Source organism: Sceloporus occidentalis, unplaced genomic scaffold (genome assembly GCF_023333645.1).
Source record: "Sceloporus occidentalis isolate IW3139 unplaced genomic scaffold, rSceOcc1.0.p SCAF_1, whole genome shotgun sequence".
NCBI classification, from domain to species: Eukaryota; Metazoa; Chordata; class Lepidosauria; order Squamata; family Phrynosomatidae; genus Sceloporus; species Sceloporus occidentalis.
Window position 1 is genome coordinate 32,139,840 of NW_028316981.1, and position 20,136 is coordinate 32,159,975.

The window sequence follows — 20,136 nt, forward strand, 5'->3', positions numbered from 1 at the left end:
GGGGGGATGAAGGCAAAACTCATAAGGAATCATAGTAGATTCATTTGACAGAACCTTTTGATTGTCTCTCAAGTTACACTAACCAGTTTCAAGTTGAAAATTTGGAATTCCAAATGGAGGCACTTGCTAGGAGAAGAAAATGGGGAGGGCAGCCATAACTCATTAAGAAACTGTGGTAGATGCCCCCAAATATGACAAATTACTTTTGGTTCTTGTCCAAGTTGCACTGCTCCCATTCCAAATCAAAATTCTAAACAGTAGGCTTTCTAAAAGCAAAAGAAGGGGGCCTGTCATGACTTATTGGGACTTTCTCAAGGCTAAAAGAAGGAAAAGAAAAGAAAAACAACATACAGGGATCTCTGAGGCACCGCTGCTAAGATTCTTAAAGCAGTGGGGAAAGTTGGGCAAAAGGTGATGTCTAAAGCACTACCCCAAAGATTCCTGAGTTTATTTGTTTTTAAGGGCACTAAAATGAGAAACAAGTCTCTGAAGAACTGGTAAACTTCCTAAGGTTAAAATAAACATAAGACTGAGAAAACTGAAGGCACTATTGATCCCTTTTAGGATATTATAGGGAGCCCCAAGTATGCCGCTGCCAGCATCCAGTAAATGCTAACAAGAACTCCTGGTGACAATAAAATGCATGCATTTACTCCACTATGTCCCCCCCTCTCTTTATATAGCAGAGCTCTTTATGGGGAGAATTTTCTCTCTCTGTCAAGATGTTTATAAGAAAATGGGAGGAAGCAATGTATTGACCCTGTTTCTGGAGATCTGACAGGATAGGAAAGTCTGCTCCAAGCAGACAAAAGGAGGCCAGATGAAGGATTTGTTGTTGTTGTGTGCCTTCAAGTCCTTTCTGACCCTACAGTAAACCTATCATGGGGTCTTCTGGGGCTGAGAGGGTGTGACTCACCCAATATCACTGATAGGGTTCCCATGGCTGAGTAAAAAATTGAACCCCAAGCTCCAAAGTCCTAGTCTTATGCTCAAACCACTACTCCATGCCACTTCTCAGATGGATAGTTAGTTCTCTTCAATTTTGCCTTCTAGGGGTCCCTCCTTCCCCTGTCAACATCCTTGTTGTGATCGATGCAGTGTATGGAGGGTGTCCGGAGACAAGGACAGTTTCTTAAGGTTTTTTTGAGGGATACCCTGTACAGGGACATAGTCAGGATTTTGGGAAGGGGAGGTGCAGCAGCATGCACCATTCACGGTATCTAATGGAAGGGGGGGGGGGTCCAAACCAGACCCTAAATTAAGCCTACAGATCAGCCCACACATGATAATCTCCCATTGCCTGAGTTGTCATCCTGGCCATCTGACTAGCATATGACCAATACTTTCACATGCCAGAATCCTCCGCCACAACTCAGCCAGGGCCAGGATGCTGCTCAGGATCACATTGTCCTCCTCTTGCCCATATGTTTCCCTTGTCTTTTCCAACTTGCATGAGAAACCAGCAGCCAACATGGACACACCAAGGTATTACTAAACAAGCTCCTTTCCTTCTAACCTTTGCGGGGTTTTTTTATTGTGTGAGTTGCTAGGGAACTGAGTAAGATTTATAGTCATCTATTGTTAATTTGAAAAAGGCAGTCTCTGCTTGGGTTGTAAAAAAAAGAGTGAAAAATGCATTTGGAAAGAAGATGACACGCCAGTGCACCATAAAAACTGCCTCACTAGTTCCATCCCATTGGAATAGCAAGCCTAGGAACTCATTTTGGAATAAATAAAGATGCAAAATGTACCCCCAAACTCTAGAGACTAGTAGCACTCTCAGAACATTAAAATCCTAAACTATCTTCCTGGCCATTGTGGTTTAAAAACAGTTATTTACTGCCCTCTAGTGTCAACTTTAGATATTTGGTTATCCAAGCCGTTTGACATCCTCTTTGCAATAAAAACCAAAATCTTCTGGCATCTTAAAGACTAGCTAACAAATTTATTAGGCTGTAAGCTTTCATGGACTGTAGTTCATGTTCGCCTTTGCCCTAACGAACATATCAGTCTTCCAGGACCCATAAGACTCTTTGTTGATTTTGGTGCAACAGATTAACACTCCTGCTCTTCTGGAAAGTTGTCCCAGTTTTCAGGGTTCTCCATCCCATACTAACCTCTTGGCCTCCCAAACCATGCCAAGACTTGATTTTACAGCTGCATATGCAAAGCTTGTGTGTCAGAGTGATTATTCATCCGCTTGCTATTGAAAAACAGATAGTAGCGCCTGCCAGAAACTGCTGTGTCTGGTGAAAAGATGTCTGCAAAAATGAGGCAACCTCTTTTGCACATGTTGCTTATGATTTATGATATCTATTTATGATAATGAGTCATGGGAACATTTTCTTTACCTCTCCTTGATTTCCCACTGTTTAAAATGATATCTTGGCAAGTCTTGGAATAGGAATGAGGGGGGAAATTATGTCTTATTTTTCATCTCTAAGAAGGAAAAGATAGACCCCCCTCAAAAAATAAAATAAAAGATGCATTAGGCTTCACGCTCCAAATGGTTATGTTGACTGAGGATGATGGGTTAAACAGTAGATCAATACAACTGAAGCAGCCTAATGGAGGGGGATGATTTAAGAAAAGGATAGGGAACTTTGTGTCCTGATAAATGGATTACAGCTCTCATAAAAAACCTTTGTTGTTGTTACTGTTGTTTTGTGCCTTCAAGTTATTTCTGACTTATGGGCCTATTACAGACTGCCAAAATAAAGCTGCTTCGGGTCTCTTTGGAGGTATGCTATTTAAATGATGCATGGGTCCTAAGAGTCCGGAGGTCGCGCCAAAGCCACACTCCATTCTTAAGCACTGGAGTGCAGCTTTGGTGCAGCTTCCAGATTCTTAGGATGCATGCATCATTTAAACAGCATACCTCCAAAGAGACCTGAAGCAGCTTTATTTGGGCAGTCTGTAACAGACCATGGTGACCCTAAGGCAAACCTGTCATGGAGGTTTCTTGTCAAGATTTGGTCAGGGAAGGTTTGTCATAGCCTTCCACTGAAGCTGAGAGCATGTGAACTGTCCAAGGTAACCCAGTGAGTTGGCTGATCTTATCACACAAGGCACCTACCACGCTGGAATTGTGGGCCAAACGCTTCAGAAGTGCAGAGGTGAGATCGCCAGTTGCACTTCTCAAGCATCCCGCTTTTCTCCCATCAACAAATAATTTGCAGAGTAGCCATTTCTGTAATAACGGGACCTTCTGTTATTACAAAAATGGCTTTTCCATGAATGATTAATTGATGGAAGAACTGCAAAATGCCTCAGTGACATTTAAGAAGTGCAACCGGCGATCCCATCTCCGTGCTTCTAAAGTGTTTTGCCCATGATTCCAGCGCGGTAAGCGCATTGTGTGATAAGGGCCATGGTCCAACACTCAAACCACTATTCCACATTGGTTCTTGTCAATAAATAAATAAATAAATAAATAAATAAATAAATACCTTAAATCTGGCAAAATGATTTAGAGAATGCCTGGTTTTCTACTACTGCCCTCGATTATAAACCTTAATTTTTTCAAACATAACTGGATGGCAAGTTTGGGGAAACTATGTCAACAAAGTATGCCTATCCTAACTTTCTATTGGAGCAACAAGAATAATGCTAAAGAGCTTGGGAGAGCTGGCCCAAGACATTTAAGTAACTGAGATGATTGGTAAAAAATAATTCCTCTCCTTCCCTTCTGCTTCCATCTCCCTTCTCTCCTCCCCTCTCCCCAAATTAGGACTCAAGTAGGTAAAAACATACAAAAATATTTATTTATTGTATATATGCCCTGTTCTTCAGCCAGAAAGGCTCAATGAGTGTCTTAAAAACAGTTAATTTTATAGCCCCCTGGCCTCAGGCTTACAGTGTAAATATGTCACAAGGAAAAGGGGATGGCAGTATGGCAGGGGATTAAGTTCATCACATGCTGGCTGCTTTTCTTCTCTCTCAGATGCCACAGCAATGGCACTTACTTAAAATATAATCAAATTATCGATAGAATTACAATTTTAAACATATACATTAAAAGGCAAACATAAACACAATACATCAGAGGTTAATAAAAGCATCCCAAGGACCCTTTTACACTGCACGAAGGTATCACCATGCTTATTTTAATCTAATTCTATTTTGTATTATTATCTGTTGTTTTATATGTATTTTGTAGAATGTATGCCATTGACAGATTTAATTTTTATCGATTTTATTGTTTGTATGTACAGCACTGTGTAAATCTGCAGCACTATATAAATAAAGAATAATAATAATAATAATAATAATAATAATAATAATAATTCCACTTTAACTTTAATGACTGCATTCTATAAAATACTGGGATTTATAGTTTGGCGTGGCACCAAAGTATTCCACTATTTGGAAACGTCAAGACACTTAAGACAAAATGCTAGAGATTTCTATATAACCAGGTAAGACCACACACACACCAAATTACTGTGAAAGCTGAGAGCATTAGCACCCAGTTCACTTGTTGGCTGACAAGAAACACAGTTGTGGTCATAGAATATTAGAATCCTACAGTTGGAAGAGACCACAAAAGCTATCCAGTCCAACTCCCTGCCATGCAAGAATACACAATCAAGGACATTCAAGGAGGTCCATTCAAGGAGGTAGATGAAGGAGGACGGCATTCATAACCCTGGGAAGAAAGATGGAAAAGCATGGATAAAAGAGGGTGTTGGGAAGGAGATCAGATATGAAACGTGAGAGACTAGAACAATGTAAGCCTGAAGTAAAGCAAGAGAAAAGGAATCTCCCATTCATATAATCATAAGAGTTGGCAGATACTACAAAGGCCATTTAGTCCAATCTACTGCCATGCAGGAAGACTCAATGAAAGTACCCCCAACAGATGGCCATTATTATTATTATTATTATTATTATTATTATTATTTATATAGCGCTGTAGATTTACACAGCGCTGTACATATAAACAATAATACAGATAAGAGTAAACCTGCCCATGGCGTACAATCTAAGAAATAATAGCATAATACATATAAATAATACATAACAATATAGGAAAGGGTACAATAAAGTAAAGCAGGCAACAAATTAAAAACATCAAGTAACAAATAATAGTCATGCAATGCCTGGGAATGCTTCTCTGAATAGGATGGTCTTCAACTCAGTTTTGAAACTGGTTAAAGAAGTGATGAGCCGTGTTCGTGGGGGAAGGAGATTCCCCCCTCCCAAGTGAAAAAGGATGAATCTGGCATGTGGCAGTGGAAATCCTAGGCTGAGACAGCAGACCTTGACTACTAGAACGGAGGGTACAAGTGGGAAGGTGAGGAGAAAGAAGGTTAGATGAATAAGGAGGGGCCAGCCCATGGAGGGCTTTAAAAGTCAACAGCAAAAGCTTATACTGAATATGGAAGTGGAAGGGGAGCCAGTGAAGGGATGATAATAGAGGAGAAACATGGTCAAAGCCACGAGCAGATGTAATAATGTGTGCAGCTGAATGCTTGACAGAAATTCAAGGGTTGAGGTGAGAGATAGGAAACCCTGCTAGAAGGAGTTTACAATAATCTAGTCATGAGACAACCAGAGGCTGAAAGAAATGGATGGATTTTAGAAATATTGTTGAGAAAGAATCTATAGGCCTTGGCTGTGGCCTGGATCTGGGGGATACATGACAGAGGGGGTGTTCCCACTGGCTTATACTCTGTGTTACAAATCGAATCCAAGGTATAGCGTTTCTATTAGAAACCAAATTAACTCTAGAACAGTTCTAGAGCAACCCGCAATCGTTCCCACTAAAATCCGAATCGTGAATCGGATTTTTATTAAATCCGTGTTAAAGGCGTATAACCTGTGTTAAAAAAATAGAAGGGTCGAACCTACAATTTTTCCTTGATTCAGGATAGGAATCCGAGTATTTAAATAGGAATGATCAGCCTCTGAAATCAGGTTAGCTGGATGGGAGGAGTGGAGCGCGATGGGCTGGCTCGGGGGAGTCGCCCTTTCTTGTCCTCATCCGTTGTGGCCATCGCCATCTTTGCATCCCTCACCCCTTTGTCCGTGGCAGTCTTTCAATAAGAGATAAGGATTTTTTAAAAAAATTTTTTTAATGCTTTACAGGTGCTTAATCTCTTCAGCACTTTAAGCGCCTGAAGTCCTGGCCGCTCAAGCACCTGCATCTGTCAATGGACTCTTAAAGGCTTCCCCTGGTGTGAGGAGAGCCATTGAACACCATTTGTAACGGAGGAGAGGCTGGATGCACAGCAATCTGGGGGGAAAAAGAGCCTTTCCATCTCTCTTTCCCAATCTAGGGAGACATAGGAAACCCTGGATGTGTGTGTCTGTATTCATCTGTCAAAGGACTCTTAAAGGCTTCCCCCGGTGTGAGGAGAGCCATTGAACACCATTTGTAACAGAGGAGAGGCTGGATGCACAGCAATCTAGGGGGAAATAGAGCCTTTCCATCTCTCTTTCCAAACGGAATCTGCCTTCTCCTCCTTGATCCCATTTTCCAACCCTGGAAAGAGAATCTTTGGGGAAGAGTGCTCCCTCCCTGGGCTGTCTGTAGAGCCATCCCATAGTTCCTCTGGAAGAAGCTTTCCCCAAATTCACTTTGCCTGCAGCCTCCCCCATTGATCTCTGGGCTCTCTGGAGTGCTCCCTGACTGTCTGTAGAGCCATCCCATAGTTCCTCTGGAAGGAGCTTTCCCCAAATTCGCTTTGCCTGCAGCCTCCCCCAGCCTCTCTGGGGTCTTTCTTCCAAGGCAGCAGCCTAGCAGAAGTGCTTTGGGGAGGCAGTTTTCTCTCTCCCTCAACCATCCTTCCCCACGAATAATTACAGGACTCATAGGCACTTTAAGCGCCTCCTCATTGGCTCTTTTATAAAAAACCGCGAAATTTAAAAGTGACATTATGATGACGTCGCTTTGATTGACAGCCCCAAAATGGTGAGTGGGAATGAAATAAGGCTAAAACCGGTTTATATATACACCGTTTTATTTGAATATGAACGAAAGCGGATCACTTAAAGCGAATCAGTTGGTAAATGAGAACGAAGAAAAAAAGTGATTTGGAACGCGGGATAACACCCGTTGTATTTTGAATCGGTTTAACCGATACCGGTGTATTTTAAACCGTTGTAAATCGCAAGTGAGAACACCCCCAGAGAAGAATCAAAAATTGAAACCAAGACTGCAGTCTTCCTGGACCGGTCGAATAGAGATGTCGTCAACAGAAACAGAAAAGGAGCATTGATGAGAGGACTTAGGTGGAAAGACAAGAAGCTCCGTCTTGGACATGTTGAGCTTCAAACGTTGACGGCACATCCACTGAGAGACAGTTGTAAGACAAGATGAAACTTGCTGTTCAAGGCCCAGAGAAAAGTCAGGGGTGGAAAGATACAGCTGAGTGTCATTGGCATAGAGATGACAGGAAAAACCAAAAGAGCTGATAAGTTTTCCTAGGGACAATGTGTAGAAAGAAAACAAAAGGGGACCCAAAACAGAGCCCTGAGGAACTCCAGTAGATAAGGGATCAGATGATGAGGTCTGACCACCCATGACCACTGCAAAAGATCTATCTGACAAATAGGATCTAAACCAGTGAAGAACAAAGTCCGAGAACCCAAGGTCAGAAAGTATGTCATCTAGAAGACTGTGATCAACAGTGTCAAAGGCTGTAGAGAAATCAAGAAGAATGAGAACAGAGTAAAGGCCATTAGCCTTGGCCCATCAAAGATAATCCGAGATCTTAGTGAGAGCTGTCTCTGTAGAATGCTGTGGGCGGAAACTGGACTGAAAGGGATCAAGAATAGAGTTGGCTTCAAGAAACTCAAGTCAGTGCGAATAAACGACCTGTTCCAAAAACCTTAGAAAGAAAAGGAAAAAGAGAAATTGGACGATAGCTAGACAAAGAAGAGGGGTCAAGAGAGGGGCCATCCGGCCTCTATTTAAAAATCTCCAAAGAAGGAAACTCCAACACTCTCTGAGGCAGTGGCATCACTGGGGGTGGGGGGGACCACACTGGGTGACACCCTAAGGGTGTGGGTTATGGAACTGGTGGGAGGGGGTGCTTTGTATTTTGTATTTTGCTCCCTTTGCTTTGTAATCTGCCTTGAGGAAAAGGTGGAATATAAAGAAATCATATTATCATATTATTATTATTGCTCCTCAAACATCTGCTTTTGGGCAGAAATGGGCTGTGGTATTCACCTGTGTCCCTTTAAAATGCTGAAGAGATGGTTTGAATTGGATGAGGCTCCATGGGAGGAGAAAGGCCCAGGTTTTAAATTTATATATATATATATATACACACACACACACACACACACACACACACACACACACACACAAATTCTTTAATAACATCACATTTTACCAAATTTTCCCTTCAACCACATGTAAATGCATTTAGGGTATGCGTATAATATTGTAATTTAAATTTATAATTTTATTTTGCTAGTTGTTTATGTCACAGCTATTACCATTGCATTCAGTGTTAAATGAGAATTACAATTAATGGCTAACATTAATACAAAAAACATTACTAAGGCTTCTGTATGGTTTTGTATGGGAGAAGGTCAATGGGGGGGGGACACCATGAGTTACCGCACTGAGTGACACCAAATCTAGTGACACCACTGCTCCGAGGGAGTAGGCTCCACTGTTGAACAGCTCTAACTGTCAGGAAGTTCCTCCTAATGTTGAGGTGGAATCCCTGGAGCAGCAGAAAACAAGCTTACTCCATCTTCAGTAAGACAACTCTTCAAATATTTAAACAGGGCTATCATATCACCTCTTAACCTTCTCTTCTCCAGTCTAAACACTCCCACGCTCCCCAAGTTGCTCTTCACATGACATGCTTTTCAGACCCTTCACCATTTTGGTTGCCCTCACCTAGACATGCTCCAGTTTGTCAATGTCCATTTTGAATAGTGATAACCAGAACAGGACATAGTATTCCAGGTGAGGATTTTGGATTTTATTGTATTCTGTTGGATATGGTCATTTTGCATCTTCACAATACTAATTCCCACATAAGTAAGCCCATGTATGAAGATGTAACTCTCATACAGTATTCCAGCCTCACGCTTTGCCTAGCAGGTGCTCAGCTGATGTACAATAAACCACACACACACACACACACACACAAATGAAGATACAAAGAAACAAATCTGTACAAAATAAAATGTATGGTAAAATTATATATGGATGATCACCATCACCACTATTATCAAATGACCTCCTAAGCAAAGGTGGTAGCTACTAACTTCCACCATGTAACAAAAGAGTTAATATATGCTTAATAATTGCAGCTCTGTTGCCAATTTAATCCACTTGAAATCAGCTATTGTTTGCCTCTTGCAGGAAGAGCAACTAAAGAATTTTAGTTGTGATAATTTTTGTAGAAGTTAAGAAGGAGCAAGGGAAGGCTGGAGGGAGGTTAGCAGGAACAGACAGGAGTGGATTACTATGGGACAATGTCACAAAGAAGTGATTAATTGAATTGTTCATGTGAAGAGTAGTTAAGGCCAGAAAATGCATGATGAAAATGATCAGCATATGAATAGGCTCAAGTAATCACTTTTATGTAAGAGAGAAGAATACACTCAGATAACCTTACACAGGCTTTTGCAAGCAGGGATTAAACTTCAGAGACTGAGCTTCTTTGTCCCGGTCAGCAATTAATATGCTTATAACACCACTTTCAAATGTTTAAATAAGTTGCATTTCATGCAATTAATTTATAGTCTGTTGTTTGACCAGAGTTGCGCTAACCCTTGAGACGCTGGTGCTTTCTTTCTCTCCAGATCTTGTCCAGAAATAGTCCACTGTGACCAAAGGAATGTCTTCACTTTCTCAAGGATGCCAGAAAATATACTCTGGGCTCCGGACACCAAAAATGTCCCAGGCACAGACAAAAATAAGGATATTCTTCGAAATTGTCCTGCCAATTGATTGCTTATTCTGCTATGGGTTTTATTTTATTTTTAATCCTGCAAGGATTCATTTCTCCTGCAATCAGTTTCAAAGTCTCAAGAGACAGAAGGGAAAAACCGAGTGCAGCATACCTGTGTGAAAAGGGAGAATCTTCTGAACTGCACATCCCATTTACACCTTAGAAATTTATACAGTATATAAAGAATCAAGTCCCCACATCCCCAGCTCCTCCCTGTGTGTTCAGGACTGCCAACATCCTCCCTCACCTCCCTATCCATTCTTTTTCTCCGGGCCCCTTATTTTCCTACCCCATTGCCATTTGATTTCTTGGTGAAAGTCTGAAGCACAAGCAAAATATAAAAGGAAAAATTGGACCATGGCCAAGGTATTGCTGGCAAATCAGAAGATGTTTCCCTCATACATTATTCAAAGGCACCTGTCTCCTGTGCAAAAAAATAAAATAAAAATAAAATAAATTGTAAATCTCCCCCATATTCTCTGCAAAGGCCTTATGCAAGCTAGGACAGTAAAGTCTGCAGGAACTTGTTTTCCTAGAAAGGAAAGAGAGTGAAGAGACATCTAACCTAAAAATAAAAAAAGAAAAAGAAAGAATAATAATAATAATAATAATAATAATAAATGGCCATCTGAAGACATCAGCTGAGTTTCTCTTTGGCAAAGATTTTCATTTCCTTGGCTGCAATTTGTTTCATTCGATCCTGACACTTCCCCTCATTCCTCTGTTTTAAAAATTTCCAGTACAAAAAACATCAATGCATGGCTTGATAAATTTCCTTTCGCTGGCTTCCTGACTTGCTGCTTTTCCAGCACCCGTACCCTGCATTTTCATTGCAGGTATTTTACCAGTGAAATCCTATGCAGTCATAACTGTGCAGTCCTTAATTGTATGAGGCAATGAACTTACTCATAGGTAGAGCTGTACAGAATTGCACTGCATAGGAATTGAAAGTTTAGAAGTGGTAGGATGGTTACAATACTTCCTAGGTTAAATTTTGATCTGATTTTTTCCTGCAAGGAAAGTAATGAATATCTTTACATATAGTATGTGTCTACATCTAAGTCCTCCTTCCAACCTCCCTATGTGCAAAGAAATCTTATTCCCACATTTCAGGTGGGAATACAAGTGTTGTTGTTGTTGTATGCCTTCAAGTCATTTCTGATTTATGGCGACCTGAAGGTGAACCAATCATGGGGCTTTCCTGGCAAGATTGGTCCAAAAGAAGTTTGCCATTGCCTTCCTCTAAGACTGAGAACATGTGACTTGCCCAAGGTCACCCAGTGGGTTTTATGGCCAAACGGAGTATCAAACCCTGGCCTCTAAAGTTGTACTTAAATACTCAAACCACTATGCCACGCTGGCTCTGGGAATCAAGGGCGGTTTCCAGACCATCAAAAAAGTATGTGCTCGGCGTGTACTAGGGTTAGAAAGGGGCGTCCTTTCCGGATGCTCCTGACCCTAGTACGCACCGAGCATGTAGAAAATGGCAGCACCCATTCTACATGGGCACCACCATTTTGACATAGCAGACGCTTAGCGTCCGCACGTCTCAGCGGGCTTACTTTTAATGTCAGAGGAACTGGTGTCCATTGCTAGGCAAACACAGAAGGCAGTGCTCTCTTTACTCCCCCATTTGCATCCCTGCATTTACTCCCTATCATACAATTTCCCACATGACTTGCTCTCAGGGATAACCATGTATCTTTCTATGTCTAAAAGATATTTATTGTTGTGTGCCTTCAAGACATTTCTGATTTATGACAACCCTAAGGTTTTCATGGGGCTTTTTTGGCAAGTTTCTCCAGAAGGGTTTGTCATTGCCATCCTCTGAAGCTGAAAGAGTGTGACTTACCAAAGGTTGCCCAGTGGGTTATGGTTGAATCAGGATTTGAACTCTGGTCTCCTGGTGTCCCAGTTCAATACTGATACCACTACCCCACAATATAGGTGTCTCGTTATCATTACAGTGGGCCTTTGGTATGCATGAGGGTTTGGTTCCAGGACCCCCCATGGATACTAAAATCCATCAATACTTAAGTCCCATTAAATACAATGGTGTAGTAAAACGGTATCTTTTATATAAAATGACACAAATGAGAAAATCAAGGTTTCCTTTTTGGAATGTATTGTAACAGAAATTTCAGGAAACTTAAAAATCTAGGACTGACAGAGCAAAAGAATTGGCAAGAGGACCTAGTAATTGAAAATCCATAAGTTTATTTCCAATTGTCGACAAAGGAAAACATTGAACTCAGTGGAATTCAAGTTCCAAAAGCTGAGGCCCCGAACAAGACAAAATGGCTCTTTTTATATTATTGAAGACAAAGAAGCTTCTTCAATACACCTGATTGGCTAATTACAATTTAAACATACAGAATTCTTACAATCAGAACAGAAATACATGTATACATTAAAACTGCATCATCACTCCTTACCCCCTCCTTTAGCCTTCCTTCTAACCTTGCTTCTGAATGTCAACTATGGTGTTTATCACACTATGCTCTTAAGAGGTACTATTCCAGTGTGACTCCTCTAGCTGCCTCCTGTTGCATGCTGGGATTGGCAGTTTTTAGGAGGGGTATTTAGAATTCTCAGGCAGAGAAGTTCAGCTCCTTAAAACTGCCAATCCCAGCATGCAACAGGAGGCTGCTAGAGGAGTCACACTGGAATAGTAGCTCTTTAAGAGCATAGTGTGATAAACATCTATGTATCTTGGGAGATTACCGCACTAGGGTAAAAGCGTTCCCCAACGCGTTCTCACAGGCGCGAGCCTGGAGCGTGATGAGAACCAGAATGCTAGTTTACCGCACGGTGGAACGCCGCCATCGCCGCCGTGTTGTGTTCCAAATGTGTTCCAAATGTGTTCCAAATGTGTTCCAAATGTGTTCCAAATGTGTTCCAAATGTGTTCCAAATGTGTTCCAAATGTGTTCCAGGGACGCCATTTAATGGCGTCCCTGGAACACATTGGGAACACATTGGGAACACATTTGGAATGCCCGGCGGCGACGGCGGCATTCCGCCATGCGGTAAACTAGCGTTCTGGTTCTCATCACGCTCCAGGCTCGCGCCCGTGAGAACGCATTGGGGAACGCTTTTACCCTAGTGCGGTAATCTCCCTTATCTCAGTAGTTTATGTTATGTCTTTTTTACTGGTGCCAGCTTCCATCCAGGTCAAGATGCACTCATTATTCCTTTGCTCTAGTTTTTCTAAACTCCAAGCCTTTATTTCAAAAACCATCTCTCTGGCTGACAAAGGTGACTCCATCTTTCTATAGCTTTTTATTTCAACAAGGAATTTCCACCACAGTATACATTTTTTGAATATTTTCAAGCCATGGATGCTTGAATCCAGGGATAAAGAATTGATGGATATGGAGGGCTCACTGTATTTTATTTACGGAGCAAATGTGTAAGAGAGCAGGTCCTTACCTAAAGGAATTTGCAGTCTATAATTTGACAGAGGAAACAAGACCGGAAGTTAATGGTGATATAGCAGATTCACAGAGGGATAGTAAAAGAATATGGGATTATCTGATATATTTAGGAGTAGCTATAGGCTATGGCATGAAACAAAGGCTTCCCAGAAAAGGTGGCTTTTGAGGACACTGGAGATTGTCAGACGGGAGGGTAAGGACAGGATAAGGATGGGAGTGAAGCGCAATGCTCCCATCCTCCGACACATTGCACCTATCCCATTATTATCCAGTCAGTAACATGGTATTGTCCCATCACTTCAGTATTAACAGGATAATCTGTTAATGTGAAATGCAGGTAAATGACAGGACAATTCACCTTCATCAACAGGATTAATGACAGGATAAACGTAACACCATCTGATAATCTTTGCGCGATCACACCATAAGGATGGGAGCATCACACTTCGCTCCCATCCTTTCCCTCCATGTGATAAAATAATAAAAATAGATGGTAGCTTGTTGCAGGAGGAAGTAAATGCATTTTCACTGGAAATATATTTGGCTTTCCCACCCTAACGCCATTTTATGAGCACCCTTCCTGCCCAGAAGCTCGTAATCTGAATTTTGAGAGTAAGAAAGACAGAGTGGAGGGGATGGGTGATGCATAATGTATGCACATCACCTCTCATGAATATATCTCTGCTGTAAAAATCTCCCTTGAGAAGCAGGCCTGAGAGGGCTTAAAATAACACACATCTTCTGGCTATAAGGTAGGTATAATCTCACTTTGATTAAATCCAATTCCTTGAGGTTCTACAAGGTATGTGCTTAATGTCTTCAGAGTGATTTAGATATGCATTTAAGCAATTTGCAGAATGCAAAGTTCAGAAGTTTGGCCATATTGTGAATACCTCACAGGCCTCCAGACACTCACTATCTCTGAAGGAATATATCAGAAAAGGTTAGGAGAGACTCTAACAGACTTAGAGGTTAGTGAAATCATGAGCACATGTGAAAGAAAGCAGCCAAAGAGGTTATCCAGGAGTCAGAGAGTCACTGCAAGAACTTCCAGGGATTTGTGGTTACAGTCATACTGAATTTCTTGATCAGATTTATTATGATCAATGAAATGATCCATCCCTGAATGCATTCAGCCTAGCCAATAAACATAATAATACGACTCATAATAGGAGATGGAGGGAAGAGTTAATCCATGTGTAGGAGGAAATTGACCAGAAAGGCCATTTGAGAATCCAGAAGGGAAGGAAAAAAACAACAAAAGCACAAACCCAGAGTGCAGCGATTTTTACATCAGTCTAATTATCTTGCTCAATAAATCTGTACATGGAAATCTATTCATTGCTGCAATCTAACTAGAATGCATGAAGCATGGCCAAACCACTAATATCTCTTCCACCAATTATGTTTTTTTTAACCTCCTAGAATTTCTTTGGTAGCGACTTTATACTTTTAAAAGTAAAAACCTGTCTACTCCATATATACAATAAGGGAGAATAACTGCCATAACCAGTATTTTTTATTCTTTATAAGCTGATATCCATATCAAATCAATTCTTTGGAATTCCAATCATGCATTAAACCGGGGGGGGGGGGTATTTTGCTTTGCACCATACAATGAGCAGTATAGAAATACCAGAGGGCATCTAGCTGATTAGGAGATTATACAAGGGAGACCTGGGTTACATCCACATTGCAGAAATAATCCAGTTTGACACCACTTTGACTGCCATGGCTCAATGTTATGGAATTCTGAGATTTGTAGTTTGTAGTGGCACCAGAGTTCTGTGACAGAGAAGGCTAAATAGCTCACAAAACTACAGTGCCCAGAATTCCGTAGCATGACAGCTACAGTGTCAAACTGCTCAGTTAACTGAGAGCCTTGACAGGCCAGCATCAAAGGCTGGCATCGGGGCGGAGTGGGGGCATGGCAGTGGGCGGCATCATGGTGGGAGGTGTCACAGCACTCCTCTGTGCTGCGTCCTGATGAGACAGCATCAAAGGAGCGCCAAAAAACCACAGTGCTGGCAGCTATGCTGCCTTTTCCACAACACAAAAAGAAGCAGCTTTATGTGGCTCCTTTTTTGTGTTGCGGAAACGCCAGATCAGGGGCACGACATGTAGTTGTCACAACCCCAATCTGGTGAAGACAGAGGCGGCTGTGGGCTGACCCCAAGGGGATGTCTGTTCAGCCCCACAATGTATGCTAACTCTATACTTTGAATTTAGTCTGCTGCAACTGAAGTAAGCCAGAGTGAAGGGGAAAAGTGTGAGGAGGAGAGAAAAACTGGGACATTTTACAGCAGCTGAAAAAGTGGGCCAACAGAGGATTAATTGGGACTGTTCCTGACAAATTGGGCTGACATATGGGGATGGGAGTTGCAGTCTGACAATATTTGGAGGGACACAAATTGCTTGCCCTCAGTAAAAAGGCTCAGATTAGGAGGGGCCACCAAAAAGACCAGTATTGATTCATTGATTTTATTGATTAATTTCATTTTTATGCCGCCTTTCTCCCAGAAAGGGACCCAAGGCGGCTCGCAAATACAAACATTTTTATAAACTTTACAAACTAAATGTTTTTAATTACAATTCAAATGTTAGAGAACACCTTGTACTTCGTCTCCTTCTACTGGTAGTGTTTTGTGACCTCTTCAATGTGCCGTTACTTTGGGCTTCCTTACCTTTTTAAACATCCTGAGGATACTTAAAGCAGCATTTTTGAGTTCAGTCATGGCGTTAGGGATGGTCTTGCCCTGGCCTGCTGAATGGTGCTCACTCCCTTTTCATAAGAGGCTCTTGAAAAAAGGCTGGGGAAAAATACCCAGTAAGTGCTTTTAATCCTTTTCATTATTTCAATGTACTACAGGTAGCTTGGTGCTTCTTGTTGTGTGCCTTCAAGTTATTTCCAACCTATGGTGACTCTAAGGCAAACCTATCATGGGATTTTTTTGACAAGATTTGTTCAGAGGAGCTTTGCCTTGTCTTTCCTCCGAGGCTGAGAGGTGACTTGCTGAAGTCACCCAGTGGGTTTCCATGGCTGAGTGGGAATTTGAACCCTGGTCTCCAGAATCATCATCTGATGTCAACACTAGCTCTCACAGGTAGTTTGGTAACAACTACAAAAAAGAGCTTTAAGTCATGTTTCTTTTGCATTTTCTTGTTGTCATTTGTTCTAGATAAGAACTGTTTAAACATGAAAAATATTATAAAGACTGGAAGCTCTGGAAATATTTAAAACTAAAGCAAGCTGTAAGCAGAAAGAGAGCAAGGGCACAAAAGAAATGCCTAGCATGCTCTTTATCTTATGTCTTCTTCGGATCCCATCAATTTTTCTTACTTTTAAAGACAACCCCTGTCCCCCCCCCCCCCCTTATGATTCCTTATTTCCTCTCTTAAGAAAAAAATAGTTTCCAAGATGTTTATGTATTCTTTTGTTAGTTAACTGTCTTAGGTTTTCCCCTGAAGCTGAGAAGGTTTTTCTTACTTTCCTCTGAGGCTGAGAGATTTTCATGGCCCAGCAGGAATTTGAACCCTAGTCTCCTATCATCTGAGTCAAACCACTACATCATTCTGGCTCTTGATCCAGTGTTACTTGTCTTTTTAGAAATCTTCCATGTGTGTTGGAATCTAACCAAATTTGACATAATTGTGTGTATATATGGTGTTAATTTGTTGTATTGGTTAATGTAGTATTATGGGAGTATTAGAGTGTATAACTTTTATTGCTGGGGAATATTGGGAAGCATAGTGCTGGTTTACACTTAGTAGTGGTTCACAGGGGAGCTTGTTGTCTGGTACAAGAATCTGCAGATGTTGAGGGGAGGTTTTCTATCGTCAGGACTTTCTCATGAGACACAGAAAAGAGAGGTAAAACTGAAAGTGTATGAGGGGGCCGGGCAGACTGGACAAACATGGTTGGAAGGGTAGATATGTTTTAATATGTGATCTAATCAAAGACCATGAAATGTTAGGGTGGGGCATGGTTAATTTTATGCCAGTGTTTGTGGGTGATGGCAGTTCTGTCTGCAAACGTCTTCCTGCTAACACCCAGTTACTGGAATAAAATTCTTGCTGTTTCAAATACAGAAGGCTGGTTCACTGAACTGTGTGGGGAAAGGGCAGTTATTGACAGTGTGAATGGGTGCATCTCCAAAAGACTAGACAATATCCTCATTTTTAAAAAATCCAAATTTTATTTAAACCCATGTGTACATTATTTCTTGGTTGTAGGACACCACATAGGCAATGACGCATGATGATGGTAAACAAAGGAAGACCACAGAAACACATTTTGTAATCTCTCGCTCTCTTTTTTGGGGGGGATGGTCCAAAAAAAGAAAGAAAAGAAAGCAGGCTATCCAAAGTGCTTGCAAAAGTTATTTAGTTTCATAAAAATAATGGCATTGGTAGAAGAGTACAATATTGATACATGTACTTTACATAGTCCTCCTTTTGCAAAGCAACAACAACAACCCATCAGTCACACTAAAAATTAGTATCTAACAATCATTTCTTTACATTTCATAATTTTAAGGCTTCTTTTTTAACTGCAGATAGTCATTATGATACTATTGGTATAAAGGCAAGTACAGCTTTTTAAAAAATAATATTTTTTAGCATAAATACTTAGTCACTTCATTACTGAAAACAAAAAGCAAATTGCAATATTCTAAGCATCAATTAAGCACCATTGTTTATGTCCTAATGCTTATAGTGCAATTTTCCTCTTTCCTTACACAATTTTTAAAAGGATGAGTGGCAATAACTTTTTTTAAAAAGCTCTTCCTTAAACATGGTTCTTACAGAATGTACTTTGAAGTGGTATTTTTGGCATTTTGTAAAGAAAGTGCACAATCCTTATATGTGCATTTAAATATCTATATCTATCTATATTTATATCTGAGCCTCTAAGACTGCCTCAGATACTTTATTTAGATGTTCAGCTCTTTTGAGATCTAAGCAGGGATAATTTATGCAGAGAACAATACCTGTGAAGCCAAATGAATGCACCTAATTCATCTGGGTGGCAGAAAGCAAAAATGTTTAGATGAGATTTTCAGATAATAAGAGTGAACATATGAAACTGCCTTATATAATCTAGCCTAGTATTGTCTACTTAGATTAGCAGCAATTCTGGAAAGATCATGCTGAGATCCCTTGAAGTGGAGAAATCATACTCCAAACCATGAAAGTATGATTTTTTTCTACTGAGTTATTCAAATTATCTTAATGTCTCTGGCCTAGAGACATAAGAATATGACTTAAACTAAGACCACAGTTTCACCTTGCCCAGCATTGTCTGCTCTGACTTGCCAATGTTCTCTGTGTCAGACACATTCCCATCTATGTTCCCTAGTAGATCTACTAGGGCTTTATGAAGACCAGGAATGGGCTCTGTTACTGAACTGCAGCACTACAGAATTTCAGAACACTGATATGCAATTACACAGTGAATGGGGGCACATACCATATATACTTGACTATAATATACTGACCTCATGTGTAGGTCAAGGGCAAGTTTTTGGAGCTAAAATTATGGTTTTGATATGACCCATGGATAAGTCGAAGGTACAGCTGGCCCTTCACATCCATGGATTTTTTATCCATGGAGTCAACTATCCATGGCTTGAAAATATTCAGAAAAATATAAATTGCATAAGACAAATCTTGATTTTGCCATTTTATATGAGAGACACCATTTTACTATGCCATTGTATTTAATGGGCTTTGAGCATCCACAGATTTTGATATCCATGAGGAATATCCTTTGATGGAAGTGCCAAAGAACTGCCATTGCTGTCATTTTCCCACCCAGGCATTCAAAAAGGTCAGAAGTGGTGTTGTTTGGTGCTTCTTTTATGTGCTCCTGGGATGGATTAAACTCTTGCCTTTCAACGCTCTACTCAGAGAAGAGGATGGTTACTATTTATTTATTTATTTGATTTCTATTTGCCTTTCTCCCGAAAGGGTCCCAAGGGAGCTCACAAATAATTTTTTTGATAACAAGTTGCAGTACAGTATTTACACTGACCCGTGGATAAGTCAAACCAGATTTGGGGGAAGGAGGATCAATTTTTTGACTAAAATTTCTAGACTTGTACATGAGTATATACAGTAGTTTAAATTTTCTTTCAAATTAATATTATTATTAATAATATTACAATATAATTTAAAATGAAACCTATGTTTATTAAATGTCTCCTTTACATTTACAAGTTGTTGATGTTTTATATCTGTGTGTTTCTAGGGAAACAGAAGTTCATAGACTGGCCTTGATCCCCCCCCCCCCTCACATTTGTTTTAGAATCTTTGTTTGTGGGTTTGTATGACAAAATGATTTTGCAATTCTGTTTCAAATCCTGTGGAACCTTAAAGATTAACAAACCCTAAAGACTAACACATTTTAATCGGCATAAGCTTTCCTTGGCAGACATCTAATCCACCTAGGACAACAGATTTTACACTACAAAATATTCAGACAGATCCAAATGATGTTTTTCAAATTGATGTTGGCAAGTAGGCATCCAGAGAAAATTACAAATGGCCTCATTACCATCGAATGGTGTGCATGACTTGAGGAACATAGTGCTGATTTTGCCATGACCTCAAAGTCTGCTATTGCCTGGCATATTCCTATACTAGTAATAGCAAAAGTGTTAAGGAAAGCAAAGAGAGGAGAAGCAATCTCACCGTCTGATTAAAAATTTTATGTACAGCGCTGTGTAAATTTACAGTGCTTTATAAATAAAGGTTAATAATAATAATAATAAT